Genomic DNA, 16,640 nt, shown 5'->3' on the forward strand with positions numbered 1-16,640 from the left:
GTACATGATACTAAAAATAATTAAATAAAAAATGACTAAATAATAACACAAAACACCCTAATGTACATTACTGATAATAATAATAATAATAATAAATGAAACCATTTATATAAAATAAAATTGTATGTGATGTTTCACTTCTATCTGTGAATGTCCTTTTACTTTTTATCACCATAAAATATTTATATTAATAATATTAAATTATTTATCCATGAGATTTAACATACCTTCACTTCTCTGTTGACGTGTTTACTTGGCACAAATGTTGGATCTCTCATGAGATCACAGCAATAGCAAATGACAACAATCCAATCAATTCCCGATGGACAAAATCAAGTTTCACTTGGATATAGGTCACAATTGGGAAGAAAAGGCTATCACAACTTCCGTTTCATGCCGACTGTAATTCATCATGTGGCCTCCTCTTTTGCTACCTGTGTTATTATGGTGGATATCACCACACATTTTCTTTGTGTGTATGTGTGTGTATATGTGTGTTACGTAACTATTTAACATGATTTTAGTAGTGGTAGTGTATTAACTATCCTCAATATTTCCAGCTCTCTGATAATGATTTGCAACTGATAACTGGCCAGGAATGCACTTCCTTTCTTAATTAAAGTTTGTCCTGAAGCAGTCTCCATATTTCGGCAAATGCCCTGGGTTTGTCACTGGGTTTGCTCCAGTGAAAGTATGTTTACTAGTCTTTTAGCCCACATTTCAAACCCAGACACCACAAATAGTTTTCCTCATTTGCAGAATCCGCTTCTTAGCAATTATCATACAATGCCTAGTGATATTGCTTGTCTCTCATACAGTATATGTCAGTCATCCACAAATTGCTGGATTTGCCAAGTATAGCCGAGCCGTCAGCAGACTAGTTTTTTTTTTTTTATGTTTTGAAAGTCAAATACACTCTTCCAGTAAGCCTATAATTTAGTTCACATCCAAAATAAGGGAGTGAGAGATCCTTCTGCTGCCTTACATCTGTTGCAGACTGAAGAAACGTGTTGAACAGTGTTGCGTAGCTGTATCAGACAGTTCTTTTAATCGAATATTACAAACCAAGCAAGTTCTGTCAAATTAAATAAAAGAACCTCCTTTAGAATAGTAGCTTATGATGATCATCTGTAGATTTTTGATAATCATTAGCCTGGCTCATGAATATTAATTAGGTGATGTAATGCTTGGCCAGTTGTCCAAAGTGATTTGCTGAAGGGTAGATAAGTGGATGCTGGTTAGGATTACTATTACTCATTGAGTCCAATGCAACCAGTTGGCAGAAGCTTCTGCTTAGTCTTACACCATGCAGTTGTCAAAATGAAGTTTTGCCAAATGTATTTTCCAAAAAACGCAAACATTTCCAAAAGTTATAATGGTTGGTAACACCTCCATCCGTCATAACTCATAGCCCACAATCAGATTAAATTAAAGATGTGAGAGATGTCTGCCTGTGATTAGTCCTGGCAGCCAGGCACAACCTCCGCCTTCGGCGTAATGCTTTTTTTTTCAGCTGTGGAGGTAAACATTATTATCGCCCTTTCATCTTTTAAAACCCGCTGAATGTGAGACGCATTGCTGTGTCCTCTGTCACGCCCTGCTCATTTGGCACGGTGTCATTCTTTTTTCCCCGCAATTAATGAGAGCAAAGACAACAAAGCAACGGGGTCTATTGAATTATTTGATTAAGTAGCTGCAGCTAATGGAGTTTCAGGATTTAAGAGCAAATGATGTATTGCAGATGACTCATCAAGGCATTTAATTTGCCCACTTACCCATTTATGCATCGTCTCATTCATATAGCCATGCATCTTCATTTCATCTTTGAACAGCAGGTCATTCGGGAGGTTGGGACAGGGCAAAATGGTGGAGGATGGTCAGCGCAGCCCTAGGGAATTGATTTCTTAATTGCGCTGTCTTTCTCTCGCTTTTGCTTTCATTCTTGTTAGAAGTTGTGCCACTGTAAAACAGTTTCTGTGATAAGTACAAAGCGCTTGGGGTGAGGTTGAGCCGCCTCTGAAATCCTTTCAGAAACCACATGCTTGTTTATTGCTTCTGAGCTTAAAAGATTCATGGCTGAGGCACATAATCAGTATTCTAATCAAGGCATAAAACCAGCATTTTCTCTCACACACAGCTGTTTTCCTGACAAAACAAGCAGTGTTTTTTTAAATCGCACGGCGTCACATGGGGTTGAATCGTGACATATGGCAGAGGTCTTGCTGCTGATTGAAGTCCTTCCTTTCAATGTTCATAAGGTAATTCGCTTAAGTTTTATTTAGATCTGCGTGATTAGAGGGAGTGCTTAAAGACATGCGTTAGATGGTAGATTGCGCGGAGTTTTTGTGCCTCTGCTGCTTGCTTCCTCAGAGCAATCTGGACCGGGTGGATAAAACTAAACCATAAAAAGGCTCTGCGAATGACCGTAATCCATTTCGAAGTGAGTCATTTATCAGCGCGGTTCACCTTTGAGAGACGTTACTCTCTCCTTACAACCGGCGCAGACAACTGTCAGGGCTGGAGGTACATCAAGAGACATCAAAAGACTGCTTTTCATAAAATGGTCTCCTCATTCTCCTGCTGGGTCGAACGTACTCAAATATTAATCAAGTTCAGAGCGCATGTTGATGCGTTTCAGCCTCTGTGAATATAAGCACTGTACTCGCACCCCGCTGCATATTCCTAGCACATAGACGTTGCTGAAAGCAGCCTCGGGCAACCCTCTAGCATCCAGTACCATGCACAAATAAAGAAAGGCACCAAAAGTGATACCTTGGACACGTGCACAAAGGAAACTAGCCGACAACCTTGAGCCATACCTCACCCACTTCTCATCATAGCGAGTTTCCCTAATTCACAGACATCTCCTGGTTCAGTCCACCTGGCATTGGATGAATAATTCAATATGTCCAAGAAACACATTGACAGTTGCATGTGTATCGCAGCGGCGGTTATAGACGCTGTCTGGCACTTGAACCCACTGGCACCATAAAGGAATTAGAAAAGAGCCAATTTTGATTTTGCTAGACAATGATCAATAATGAGAAAGTTGTTAGCACACACTCTTAGAACAAATAGTACAAAAGCTGTCACTGAGGCAGTACCCTTGTAAAAGGTACTAAGATGTGTAATTTAGGGTGTAGCCTACCTTTTGGAATGGATACCGCCCCAGTGACAGATTTTGTACCTTTTTTTTTATGGACATGTTTCTGAGAAATTTCACTCTTGTGTTTAGGTTGGTTCCTGATCAAGTTTTGCCATTTTCTACTTACCTGGTTTGTTTTGCAATAATGACCTTACTGATTGAACTGTATCTAATTGAATGACTATTTGCAAAATAATTAAATACATGATAATAAAATATTGTCATTGACACTGCAACGATATTACAGTACTGTTTGAATTTATGTATTATGAAAACACTTTACATTTTAATATTTAATTTAACTTGAACAAAATGTTTTTACAGCATTTATTATAAATATAAATACACGAAATATCGGATTGGTTCAACACTATACAAATATTGCAATTATTAATTTATGTATTTATTATAATTTAAACATGTATAAACATAACTGCATGGCCATGATCTGAGCTTCTGTATGTCAGAAAATGGAATTAGTATCATGTAAGTAAAATTGTTGAATGTTAGCATATAATACAGGAGTGATTGGGTTTTTATCAGTTTTGCGATGACCCATTATGTGGCGAAGTGTAAATGTAATATGCATACCCAATTGCAAAGCAATCAGCTTGTATGAAGTGACCAAGTGTAATGATAATTTGGGATATATTTACTTTGTTATTTTTTTACAAGTCCAACTTTCTTCCATACAGCTGACAAGCTCTGGTGACGTTTGGGTATCAAACATTGTGGCTGCTGTCGGAATTGCTCTTAGAACTCAAATCTGCACATCTGTCAGTCTCCCAGCTCTGCGGCATGAAGCCCAGAATTGTCCTTGTCGTTAAGACCTGATTAATATTTGTCCTCCTGGTGCTCAGCCAGAGTGCTCAATAACACAATATTTCCAGCATCAGTGCTCTGTCAGGATGCACATTTCATATCTTTATCCATAGTCGCATTGTTCCGTTGTTGTTGATGGTTTGGATGTTGAAGATGGAGGGTTTTTTTCTCACAAAAATATCAGGTTATCTATGATGGCGACAGAGAATCAAGAACAATGGGTAGATATCATTGAGATATTGGTATCAAATCAGTTCAGGACAGGTATTCACTGTTAAACTACCTACAAATGACACATTTTGTAACTCTTCTTTTTTTATTTATTATTTTTTGTTATATCCATTTTCTTTGCTGTTACAGCACCTGCATTTTGTAGTCTAGTGGTGGTTGTGTAGCCTCTTCCCTTTTCTATCACATATTTCATGACTGCCTGAGTTATACTAAGGTGTCCACCCACAGCCGAATTTCCCCACAGTGTTGTAAATGCCCTTCACTGTTGTAAAAGTGAACTATGTAGGGTTACAAAGCAAAGACATCTCGCTGGATTACAGCTGTGAAGATATTTGATTCGCTGAGTGGTTTTTCTGAGACAACTCAGACTAGTCTTCTGTAGGACATAAGACTGCTTATGCAGTTACTGCTGTGGTAAGGACAGATAGGGCTGCATGATACATATCAAATTGCAACGTTTTTGACGCTTTTTATTTTTTTTTATTTAATTTTATATCTAGTAGATGAACCACAATTTTCTACTTTCCAGGGTGTTACAGGTGGAATTAGTGAGAGGTGCATTCTCATAAGTATTTGGCCAAATTAGTCACATTTTTGCTGTTTCCTGGGAGAAAAAGACTGTAAATTAAAATTGATTTTAACAGTTAACATAACACTTAATGCACAGATAATCTCAATGCAACACATATTGACTAAAAGCTGCAAAGCTTTCATTTTTCATTATATAGTACATTATACAGCTGTGCAAAAAAAGTCACTTATAAGCCAGGTATTTATATATTTTGCCGTAGTGTGTCATTAGAACCGTGGCGACGTCTCCAAGACGCTTGAAGAAACCTACCTGCAAAGCTACAGTACTGTGAAAAGTTTTAAGCACTTAATGCTTTCAAAAAATAATCTCAGAAATAGATTATTTATCAATTAACTTCTATTAACTAGATGAAATCAATATTTGGTGTGACCACCTTTTGTGTCAGCTTTTGTCCTAGGTTGCATATAGGTTTTCAGGTAGCTTTGCAGGTAGGTTTCTTCAAGTGTCTTAGAGATGTTGTTGCAGTTCCTCTGGATTTAGTCTGTCTCAGGTTTTTTTTATGTAATCACAGATGGACTGTTGTCAGACTCCTTGTGCATACAAAAACCTCACTGGATTATTACAATTAATGGCAAAAGGAATGTTAGGAAATGTGAACTGACTGACACACATACACTACAGCAAAAGATATAAATAACTGGCTTAAAACCTTTTTTTTTTTTTTTGGTTGGTGAAAATAGTGCCTAAGACTTTTGCACAGAACTGTGTGTGTGTGTGTACACAGTATTTTTTTAAACATATTTATAACCTTTCAAAATATTTCTAATTAAAATGTCATCATATCTTTCCATAATAATATTAAGCAGCACGTCTAGATAAATGTTTCTTGAGCAACAAATCTGCTAGAATGATTTCTGAAGGATCATGTGGCACTGAAGACTGGAGAAATGGAATAAATTACATTTTACAATACACAAGTTATTTTAGATCACAATAATATTTGTAATTATAATGTATTGTTGATCAAATAAATGCAGCCTAGGTGAGCAAGAGACTTCTTTCAAAAACATAAAATCAACCCCACATTTTTAAAATAGTAATGTATATTAACCAATAATATCATGACTTAATGTGTGATTCAATCAAATCCTGATAGACAAAAAGCCACATTTTTGGCCATTGAATATTATGTTTCACTCAGAAATACATCATATTACGAATGCTAATTGTGCTGTGAATGCATGGGACCTTTTGCAACATGGATTTATAGAGATTTTTTTAAACAGATCTTTATGCCACTGTTGGTTTTGGGTAAACACATGTAATGAGCACGAATTTAGATCTCAATGACACAGGAATCCTCTCTGCTGACAAGCATGGCCAAGATAACAGCAGGATGACTTGGGGATTATTTTCAGAATCATTGAGAGGTTTATGCTAAATCCACACTCTAACATACCTTAACAGACAGCCAAAAAAGAGCTTGAGTGGTGGAGCAAACAGGACATGAGACAGAGAGAAGAGAACTTCAGCAGTTCAGTTGAGAAGAAGGCTAGCATCAGGACTGCCTCTTCAAATGAGTGTTTGCACACAGAATGAAAGCAAGCCTGCTAGCCTGCTTCTGTCACACATTTATTCAAATATTATCCATATTGTTCCATTATCCATTTTATGTCACATTTGTGAAACAGAATGTAGAAGAACTTTTTATTACAGAGAATTAAAGATGAAATGCTAGCCTGGTAATACCAAACAAATACCAAAGTGTTTTCTTTCTCGCGGGGAGGCGCTTGTCTGAAGTTTAAAATCATTGGTTCCCGTAAGCCAATCACATAACGTTTGGTTATGGCGTGTGTTATGCGCATGCTCAGCTGCATCTAACTTCCACTGTAAACACATGTATGATGCGAAAACAAAACCATCGAGCGATATACCGGAGTGAACATGGCTGTGAACGACTTTTGCAGATTATGTGAAGCAAATCTACGCATCCACGGTACAATCAGCATCTACGTCACGGCTCTCAGCCCGCCCCCTGTTCGTTGATTGGCCGGCTGTTTTCAGGCCGGAGGAAAACGGAAAGCTATTACGCTGTCTCAGACTGAGTACAGAAGCGAAATGAAATTGAGCGGAAGTAAGAAGTCTGACGTAGTCAGGCTAATGAAATGCCACTACACTGAAAAAAAAATTGGTGTAATTCACTCAGAATTGCTTGGAAATTTCTAAATTACAAAGTAACGGCACGTAAACATTGAATTAAATTTTTGAATTTAGTTTTGAAATAAAGTTTTGAATCAGAACTACAGAAATATCATTTTCTTGTAAAACATACTCAAATAATCTGTTTTGTTTAAAAAAAAATGTTTTAGTGTATGTCTCCGATAGTGAAGTCACATTTATTTCTAGTGCTTTATACAATACAGATTGTTTCAAAGCAGATTCACTTTAATACCCAGGAAATAAATGACAGAATCAATGATACAAACTTCATCAAATATGAGACAAATTCAAATTTTGCTGTAAAGCAGCTCTACAGAACACAATAGACTATCATTATTCAGCTCAACTGTGTAAAGTTTGGTTTTGGCTGACTTAATTTTCAACAATATTATTGATTTGACTACACTGGATAAGAACAAAACTTGAACTGAATTTAGCTGGATGACGGCACCACTGTTTTCTGCAGAGCTGCTTTATAGCTCTTCAGCGTATCCTGTGAAGGCCAGCGCTGAAGGACTCCTCGGAGATGCAAAGCTTCCTAAACAGGCGAGTGGCAATTAGCAAGCGAGAGGAAGGTCCTCTTGAGTGTTTTGCTGTTTATGGTTCCGTGGCGGAGCAGCCAGCAGACGTGTGCCGCCTGTGGAGAAACCACTGAGCTCACTGTGACCACGCTGCCACAGACGCTTTCTCTGTGCTCGCTGCATTTTATTCTCATTTGTATTCTGCTTTGAGAAGCCCTCTTTGCCGCCAGGTCAGATATCCCCGCCTATTAACAAATGACAGGAAGAGTTAACTTGACGGACATGTTTATTGTTCTTGGGATGGTCCGGCCTAATGAGGCCCATCGGCCTAGGGTGCTGAGATTACACTGGCATTAGAGGACACGTCCAAAAAGGTTCAGCTGTCCTGTGCCATTTAAACACACAGACTGCACACTTGTCCCGCCTGACACCACTTTACCTCTGGTACTGTTTATCTAGACAATGATAGCTTGTGAATGATTCCTGGTCTTGGCCACTAATCATTACGTGAGGGTTGATACTCTTGTTTGCTCTAATGCTACACCTGATAAAGCACTGCTTTGATAAACTGCACCAATTAACGCGGAGCGAGCTGAATTACTCAGACGACATTCTGACTTTCCAACCGCAAAATGGCTGTCCTTTGCAAGTTGTGTGGAAAGAATTTGTAGCATAATTACTGTATGCGTTGTAGTTGCAAAATTATTTAAATATGCAATATGGGTCATTGACCTTATGCTCATTAAAAAAAAAATGCAATTCTTGAATGCACCTCTTTTGTTTGAGTATGTTTTTAATTTCTAAATGAAAATGAATGTTGATATTTTTAAAATGCATGTCGTTGAAACAACTGCTATTATAATGAAGAAAAACGACTCAAAGAATGAAATTCTTAACCGGAGTGTTTGGCATGGTAATGAATATGACAATGTTTATATGTTTGATATTGGCGGAATAGATCTGCTACTCTGCTGCTATTGCTGCTGCTGCTGCTGCAGATCAAGTACAGAGACATGTCAATACATACACGACGCACTGCTGTAACCAAGACATCCTGCTGTACAATATAGCATAATTGAATTACCCGTAGTAGATCTATGCAGGTGGAGCTGGGGAAGGTGGAGGGTTTCTGAAAGCGCGCTGCAACTGCTACAGCAAATGCTACCAAGTATTTGAAGTTTGAGCAATGAGCTCATTGGCTACTGACACAGCAGGAACCAATCAGCTGTGCCCTATAGAGTATGATGTGATTCCGTTAAGGACCTATCAGCCTGCACCATCTAGAGTTTAATGACAGAACTTTGTATTTGTTTGAAAAATATTTTACCACAGTTGCTTCAATGCTTATTAATAATTGAAACCTTTTGTTGAAAAATGTAATATGTATGAATTAATAATTCATGATTGAGAAGAAAAAAAAAACACTTGCATGTATTTAAAGTGAAATCAACATGAAGAGTACACACCTACTTGTTTTTAACAGTTTGTCCTTTAATGTGGGCGCTCTTATTTGTAATTAGCCTGTATGAATACATGGTTTGTAGGTTTTTTTACATTTTTTGTAGGTTTGTAGGGGGGGGGTGAAACACTCAGTTTCAGTCAATCTCATGTTAATCTTGAGTACCTATAGAGTGGTATTGCATCCTTCATATCTCCAAAAAGTCTTTAGTTTTATTATATTTATAAAAGAAAGATAGGCTGTACCGAGTCTTTCCGGAAAAAAACGAGCGGCTGGAGGCGTGCCGTGTGGGCGGTGCTTACGCGCCGATAGCTAACAACACACAGACATTTGAAGCAGTTTTACTCACCGCCTGCGGTTCCAACGCACGACCGTGAACCTTTATCGTTGGGACTGCTCCATCCTTAAGCATTAGATGATCTGCAAATCCGGCGTCGAACTGGGCTTTGTTTATAAAACAATCATCGTCGAAATGCAGGGAACAAACAAGAACACTTGCACAACTCCGTTGATGCTCTGGAAAAACAAACTCCATCCACTGGTCCCTTAACGCTGGGTTCTTTGGGAATCTGTGCAGGGTTGTCTTGCCCTGGCAACCAAAAACCCACTTCTTTGGTGACATTGACTTCCCTAAAGCCTTAGCCGAGAACAGCACTTTGATGGGCGTATTGTTCTCGCTCTGGTCTATGGGTGCGCGCGCGCCCTTCCGGGAGAAGTGCCCTTACGACCCGTATAAGGAAATTCCGCCCCATCTGACGTCACACAGGCCCATACTCGAAAAAAACTTTCCGAAACTTGTGACAAACCGGAAGGAGTATTTTTGGCACAGAAATACTCCTTCAAACGTACAATTTAATTTTTGAAACTTTGTCCATGTTTAGCATGGGAATCCAACTCTTTAACAGTGTAAAAAACTCAGTATGCATGAAATAGCATTTCACCCCCCCTTTAAATCCCCCTGTAGTCAATAACTGTATCCCTTAAAAACTCCTCTTTGATCGCCAAAATGAGATATTTAAACGTTTTTCCTGTACAAATTAATGCCTTAAAATAGCATGAATGTAACTCTACACCCTTGCTTCATTTAGTATACGTGGATACATGAATATGCTAATTAGCCCCGCCTCCACTCACTCACACCAGCTCATAGATCCACTCGGTCGGTCAACTTTACTGAGGTATACGCTGAACAATGGTATCACTCTTTACTACGTCGGACACATAACGGTAATTCATATGATTATCCTTTTACTTGACTACGTTACGACTACAGCTAATAATGTGTTGCTAATGTTACATAAACCATGTTCCCGTTCACCATCTCAGAGTCAGACAACTGCTTTCTAACAATCAACATCCTTAGAAACGCTTTGAACAATGCAGAGCTTCAGTGGAGAAAGGCATATAGTTGATCGTAATATACATCATACCGTATTGTTAAATTTACCCGATTTTTCATATTAACAGAAAAACATACCAGGATAACCTGGCTTCTCTTGAGACTCCACTGCTTCAGAGCATAGTTAATGATATGCTAAAGCCCGCCCGCACGTTGACGGGATTGGATACAAGGTAGTTTGTGATGTAAAAAACACCAGGGATTTCATACCGCGTTTTTGCAGATCACTGCAGTTTTAAAGAGAAAATACTGAGCAATGGTGTTGACTTATGAATTTGCACATGGTTTGTCTTAAAGCATATTAAACACCATATAAACAACATAAAAAACTTTCACCACAGGGGGACTTAAACATGTCATATACTTTTTTCAAGGCTTTCCTCTGGTTTCTTGTTTACTACTTTGAGATATAAAACTGAGAGCCAAGGATTTAATTGTTGTTGTTGTTGTTGTTAGTTAGTTCCACCATATGCTGGGGCAAGAAATTAACCCCTACCCCATGTTGTAGTCCTGTTTTGAAGTTTCAGTGCCGCCTCTCTTGAGGTGGTTACACATTTTAATGCAACTTCCAAGCATTTAGCATCAGTGTTGTTGTTAAGATATATTTTCAGCCTTCCTTTTGTGTATTAATTGGCAATCTGTTTGTTTTCCTGGAGTATTCTTATTATATGCTTCAGCACATCAAAACAAATGGCAGTTTTTGATGTTTGTCTAAGAGACCCAGGGATATATCTGGATGCACCCTGTGTTTTCAAAACTCACTGCTTTTCCTTGCATGTTCCTTTCTCTTCCTTTTTAAGAGACACTGTTCATCCTTTAATTTGAATGGTAAGCACATAGCTATACTCCACAGCAGTCAATTGCATCTTGGGGCAGAGGTTCTATGATTTTGTGGCAAGATCTGGAGTAGAAGTAATTAATGGGCATCTTAATTGGTGCAAGTGTGTCTTCTTAGCCCTAGCCTTCACTCGACCCTGAACTGTTGTAAACCTTGAGGGTGGCCATAACACAAGCTTTAGCTATTACAAAGGGGAATGCAATAATTATTCTGAAAGATCTAGTCTTTTCTTTGTCAGTTTTTTTATTTTTATTTTTTATGTCAAGGAATGAGATCCAACCCTTGTGGTCAGAGTTTGTTTGGCCAGAATTTGGATCTGTCAGTGCTTAACATTATTATTATTTTATATATATATATATATATATATATATATATATATATGTGATGCGATCTGGGAAAACCCACCACATGGTGAAATTTAACCTATTACAGGTTTTGATATCATATGGATGCTGGTATCAAGCCCTTTCCAAATCTGTTTTTATTTTTATCATAACTTGTTGGTAGCAGAAGTTATGTTTATCTGAAGTCAGCCGATCTCTATGATTTTCTGGAACGGAATTTTGAGAAAAACAGGTTTAAATAACTGTCACCGTTGAGACGCGTCCATCTCGCGATTGTTATGAAACTGCGTGACGTTATAGTTTAAACAGGATTGGCGCGAAATGCGCACTATACACATTCACTGTACATGTATGTGGTTTATTTTAAAGGTAAACTATCTTTGTAGTGTTACGAGACGTACAGGTGTATGGGATATACGGCGATTGTTTTGTTTTTTTCATCTCTGCCGGGCGTTAATGGTCGCATAGAATGCATTAGAGAAAGAGAGTATTTTCAGCTTGACACTATAAATCGCTGTTTTTCTGCACTAAACAAGGGAATTTTGCCAAGATATTTTCAGAGATAAGAGAAAATATGTTATAGAATAATAATTTAATGGAAAAAAAAATTTGACAAAAAAACTGACATTCAAACTATTTTGGAATTTACTGAAAACGGCCCAGCGCGACATCCGACGGGTTTTCCCAGATCGCATCACATATATATATACACTCACCTAAAGGATTATTAGGAACACCTGTTCAATTTCTCATTAATGCAATTATCTAATCAACCAATCACATGGCAGTTGCTTCAATGCATTTAGGGGTGTGGTCCTGGTCAAGACAATCTCCTGAACTCCAAACTGAATGTCAGAATGGGAAAGAAAGGTGGTTTAAGCAATTTTGAGCGTGGCATGGTTGTTGTTGCATGGGCCGGTCTGAGTATTTCACAATCTGCTCAGTTACTGGGATTTTCACGCACAACCATTTCTAGGGTTTACAAAGAATGGTGTGAAAAGGGAAAAACATCCAGTATGCGGCAGTCTTGTGGGCGAAAATGCCTTGTTGATGCTAGAGGTCAGAGGAGAATGGGCCGACTGCTTCAAGCTGATAGAAGAGCAACTTTGACTGAAATAACCACTCGTTACAACCGAGGTATGCAGCAAAGCATTTGTGAAGCCACAACACGAACAACCTTGAGGCGGATGGGCTACAACAGCAGAAGACCCCACCGGGTACCACTCATCTCCCCTACAAATAGGAAAAAGTGGCTACAATTTGCACGAGCTCACCAAAATTGGACAATTGAAGACTGGAAAAATGTTGCCTGGTCTGATGAGTCTCGATTTCTGTTGAGACATTCAGATGGTAGAGTCAGAATTTGGCGTAAACAGAATGAGAACATGGATCCATCATGCCTTGTTACCACTGTGCAGGCTGGTGGTGGTGGTGTAATGGTGTGGGGGATGTTTTCTTGGCACACTTTAGGCCCCTTAGTGCCAATTGGGCATCGTTTAAATGCCACGGCCTACCTGAGCATTGTTTCTGACCATGTCCATCCCTTTATGACCACCATGTACCCATCCTCTGATGGCTACTTCCAGCAGGATAATGCACCATGTCACAAAGCTCGAATCATTTCAAATTGGTTTCTTGAACATGACAATGAGTTCACTGTACTAAAATGGCCCCCACAGTCACCAGATCTCAACCCAATAGAGCATCTTTGGGATGTGGTGGAACGGGAGCTTCGTGCCCTGGATGTGCATCCCACAAATGTCCATCAACTGCAAGATGCTATCCTATCAATATGGGCCAACATTTCTAAAGAATGCTTTCAGCACCTTGTTGAATCAATGCCACGTAGAATTAAGGCAGTTCTGAAGGCGAAAGGGGGTCAAACACAGTATTAGTATGGTGTTCCTAATAATCCTTTAGGTGATATATATATATATATATATATATATATTATTTTTTTTGGTAAGTTTGCCTGCGATAGAGAAAGCAACGCAGCCAATAAGTGCCCAGCATACAGTATATGACAACATCTTGGTAACACTTAACAATAAGGTTTGATTTGTTAACATTAGTTAAATACAGTAATCAACATGAACTATCAATGAAAATTAATTCTAAAGCATTTGGTAATCTAAGTTATGTTAATATCAACGTTTACTGATACATAATTAAAATAAAAAGTTGTATCTGTTAATATTATTTAATGAACCTGAGCTAACATTAACAATGAACAGTTGCATTTTTATTAAATACCATTAAAAAAGATGAACAAATACTGTAACAAATGTATTGCGTATGATAGGTAATGATAGTTAATGCATTAACAAACGTTAACTAATGGGACCTTATTGTAAAGTGTTACCAACATCATTAATACGGTTTTAAAAGATAACTCATGGAGTTGTTTGATATTATATAGAGCTGAGATGGATCTATTATGCTTATTAAATACATATGATTGAAACATTTTAATTATTATTATTTTTTTATTCATTATTAAGCATGGTCTATTATTGTAATCACCAGTATAGCTTTCATGGGTCCTGAGGCCTTAAAAGATAAAAAGCTTGCAGCCTTGCTCTAAAGCGGATGTTTGAATTTTAAGTGAGTTTTTACAGGTCATTAAACAGAACAACCTCTTCTGTCTTTTTAAAGACTAGCTCTGATGTGTCCAGCCACATTGAGAGAGAAGCAATTAAACCATGCACTCAAAAATACATTTACTCACACTCATGTCATTCCAAAGCCATTTTGTATTTGGATTTTTTTGTCCCATGCAATGATTTTTTTTTTTTATGGAAACTTGAGATTTCAAGACACCAAAAAGTATGATAAAAGCAGTCCATATGAATCAGTACACAATATTATGCATTTTCTAAAGCTATACAAACGATTTGTATGAGGAACAGACTAAAATGATTAGTCATTACTCCATGAAGATGTAAGTAAGATGTCAACTGCTATCCTTTAATGGTGCAAAAGGAAACTCTGTTATTTACATGCAAAACACAGGTTAATATATTTTACATATGTCATTAACACTAACATGCACATAAAGTGAAGCTTAATTTTTTTTAGTGCCAAAACTGTTGACTGTGGTTGTCGTTTTATAGCTACCAATGTGTAATAAGTATTTACCATTTATGACATGTCACCTGTGTTTACCAGATCGATTTCATACACTGCAGCCCTATTCCGGTTATGGATTTTCTGTTATTTTAGTGACTGATGTAGAAGCATTGGATTATTTGTCTTTCCTCTGCCTGCATCTTAGAGGACATTACAACTTAATTCAACGCTTTCCTAAATGAGATATGACTCAGCTTTTTTTTTTTTTTCTCTCTCCCCGAAACCATTTTCATTTTCTATTGCAGAGCTATCCAATGCAGCAATTGTTTTTATGCCAAGAAATGAGATATGAATAGCAGCCGGCTGTTAATTTTGAGCAAAGACCGCTGAAGCCGTGACCGACCACACCAACCAGCCATACTTTCATTAATCAGAAAGCTACTCAGTCGTGGCCCCAGTTGAGCCACACTTTTGTTTATCAAGCATTGTCCCTGAACAATATGCAAGCCTTCTTAGTGGGTCTAATACTATAGGGGGTCGAAGAGATTACACATCCTGTGTGCGACATGTGTCTTAGTTTTAGTTTTTCAGTGTACAAAAGTGTGTATAAACGCTGCTACTTTGTCAAGTTCTTTTCTCAAGGAGAACTGTTGAGTGCTCACATGACAGAAAACAGCAGGTGGTGCTTGTTCAGAAAAATGCAGCCTCAAATTATGGCGACTCGCAACATGAAAAATATGGTGTGGAGACCACCTGCTTCTCTCAGCATCGGGACAATGGGAACAGTGATTTATGAATAGTCTTTACTTATTTGGAGGCCTGAAATGAGGGCAGAAGTGCTGATGTCAGTGTGGTGGGATACACATTATGAATTGTGTTATGTGTTGTCACTTTTCTGCTAAGCCAACTGGGTCAAGTCACCCAACCAAAAAAGTTCCAGGAGTGGAATTTACCTGATAGAAGATGCAAGCTTTGAGATCTTAACCACACCGTTGGTTGACTGCTCATAAATTATTGATAGAAAAATCCTGTTTTGCTGGCTGCCAATCATCTCATGTAATGGTTGTCAGCTGGAGGTGCATGTAGCACAACGCTGTGAAAATGCCAAGGCGAACACTTTGTATAAATTGCCTAAATTGCTTGAAAATGTCACGGGCTGGTGGAATAGTTATTTTAAAGAATAAAGCGATATTGGTGCACCGACTTTCTTATGAGTAAAAGAGTTATGAGCAAGGGAGACCTGGGTCAGTTCTAACATTTTACATTTTCCTTCATAACAGACTGCAACAAATCTGCTTGCCATATTTTGGTATTGGTATTAGAGACATTTGAAACAGCTGTTAGCCATAGCCATAATAGACTTATAATAAGAAAGACTAGATCGTAAAAATGTAGTCAGAGTGTTAAAGACAGTAACAGTGAATGCTAGTAATTATATTAACACACTGTAGCTAAAATAAGAGCATACCTCCAAGTAATATCATTGCAATAATAGCTATTAATATTACTTCATAATTTTAACCTTCATATTGTGCTAATTCTTTTAACTCTAAGGAATCTTTAAAGCAAAATACACAGTGGTACCTACAATTTGATTGTTTGAAATCACTTACACCATTTTAAAGTAGCCTATATTGACTATATATTTTACTAATATATCAGATGATCAAAAACTGATTGTTTGCATAATTTGAATACATTATACAAGATTATGCCAAAATTATACATTTGCATGTGCCTTTTTGTTATTTATTACACCAAGCCACCATAAATTACTTGTGCTCATAATTTTATTATTATTATTATTATTATTATTATAGAGGTTGCTGTCCGATTAATCATACTCATACATGCAGACATATTTATACACTCATTCAAAAACTATATTGCTCCAATTTTACATTTCAAAAACTAAGTTATTGTTATAAATATTGCAGGAAATTATGTCACCATTATTACACAATTAAACATTTAAAAGCTTCAATTTTTATATGTATGGAAATATTTAAATATGGATAACTTGTGGCTCTTATTATTATTATTATTATTATTATTATAAA

At 37.6% G+C, this 16,640-nt stretch overlaps 1 protein-coding gene across 1 annotated transcript in view; it reads left to right on the forward strand.

Annotated features, from left to right (window-relative positions):
• The window catches only part of ca10a (carbonic anhydrase Xa), a 195,801-nt gene that overhangs the window by 84,654 nt on the left and 94,507 nt on the right, over window positions 1-16,640 (forward strand). The window lies entirely within an intron of this gene.

The sequence above is a fragment of the Rutilus rutilus genome, assembly GCF_951802725.1.
Source record: "Rutilus rutilus genome assembly, chromosome: 16".
Classification (NCBI taxonomy): Eukaryota; Metazoa; Chordata; class Actinopteri; order Cypriniformes; family Leuciscidae; genus Rutilus; species Rutilus rutilus.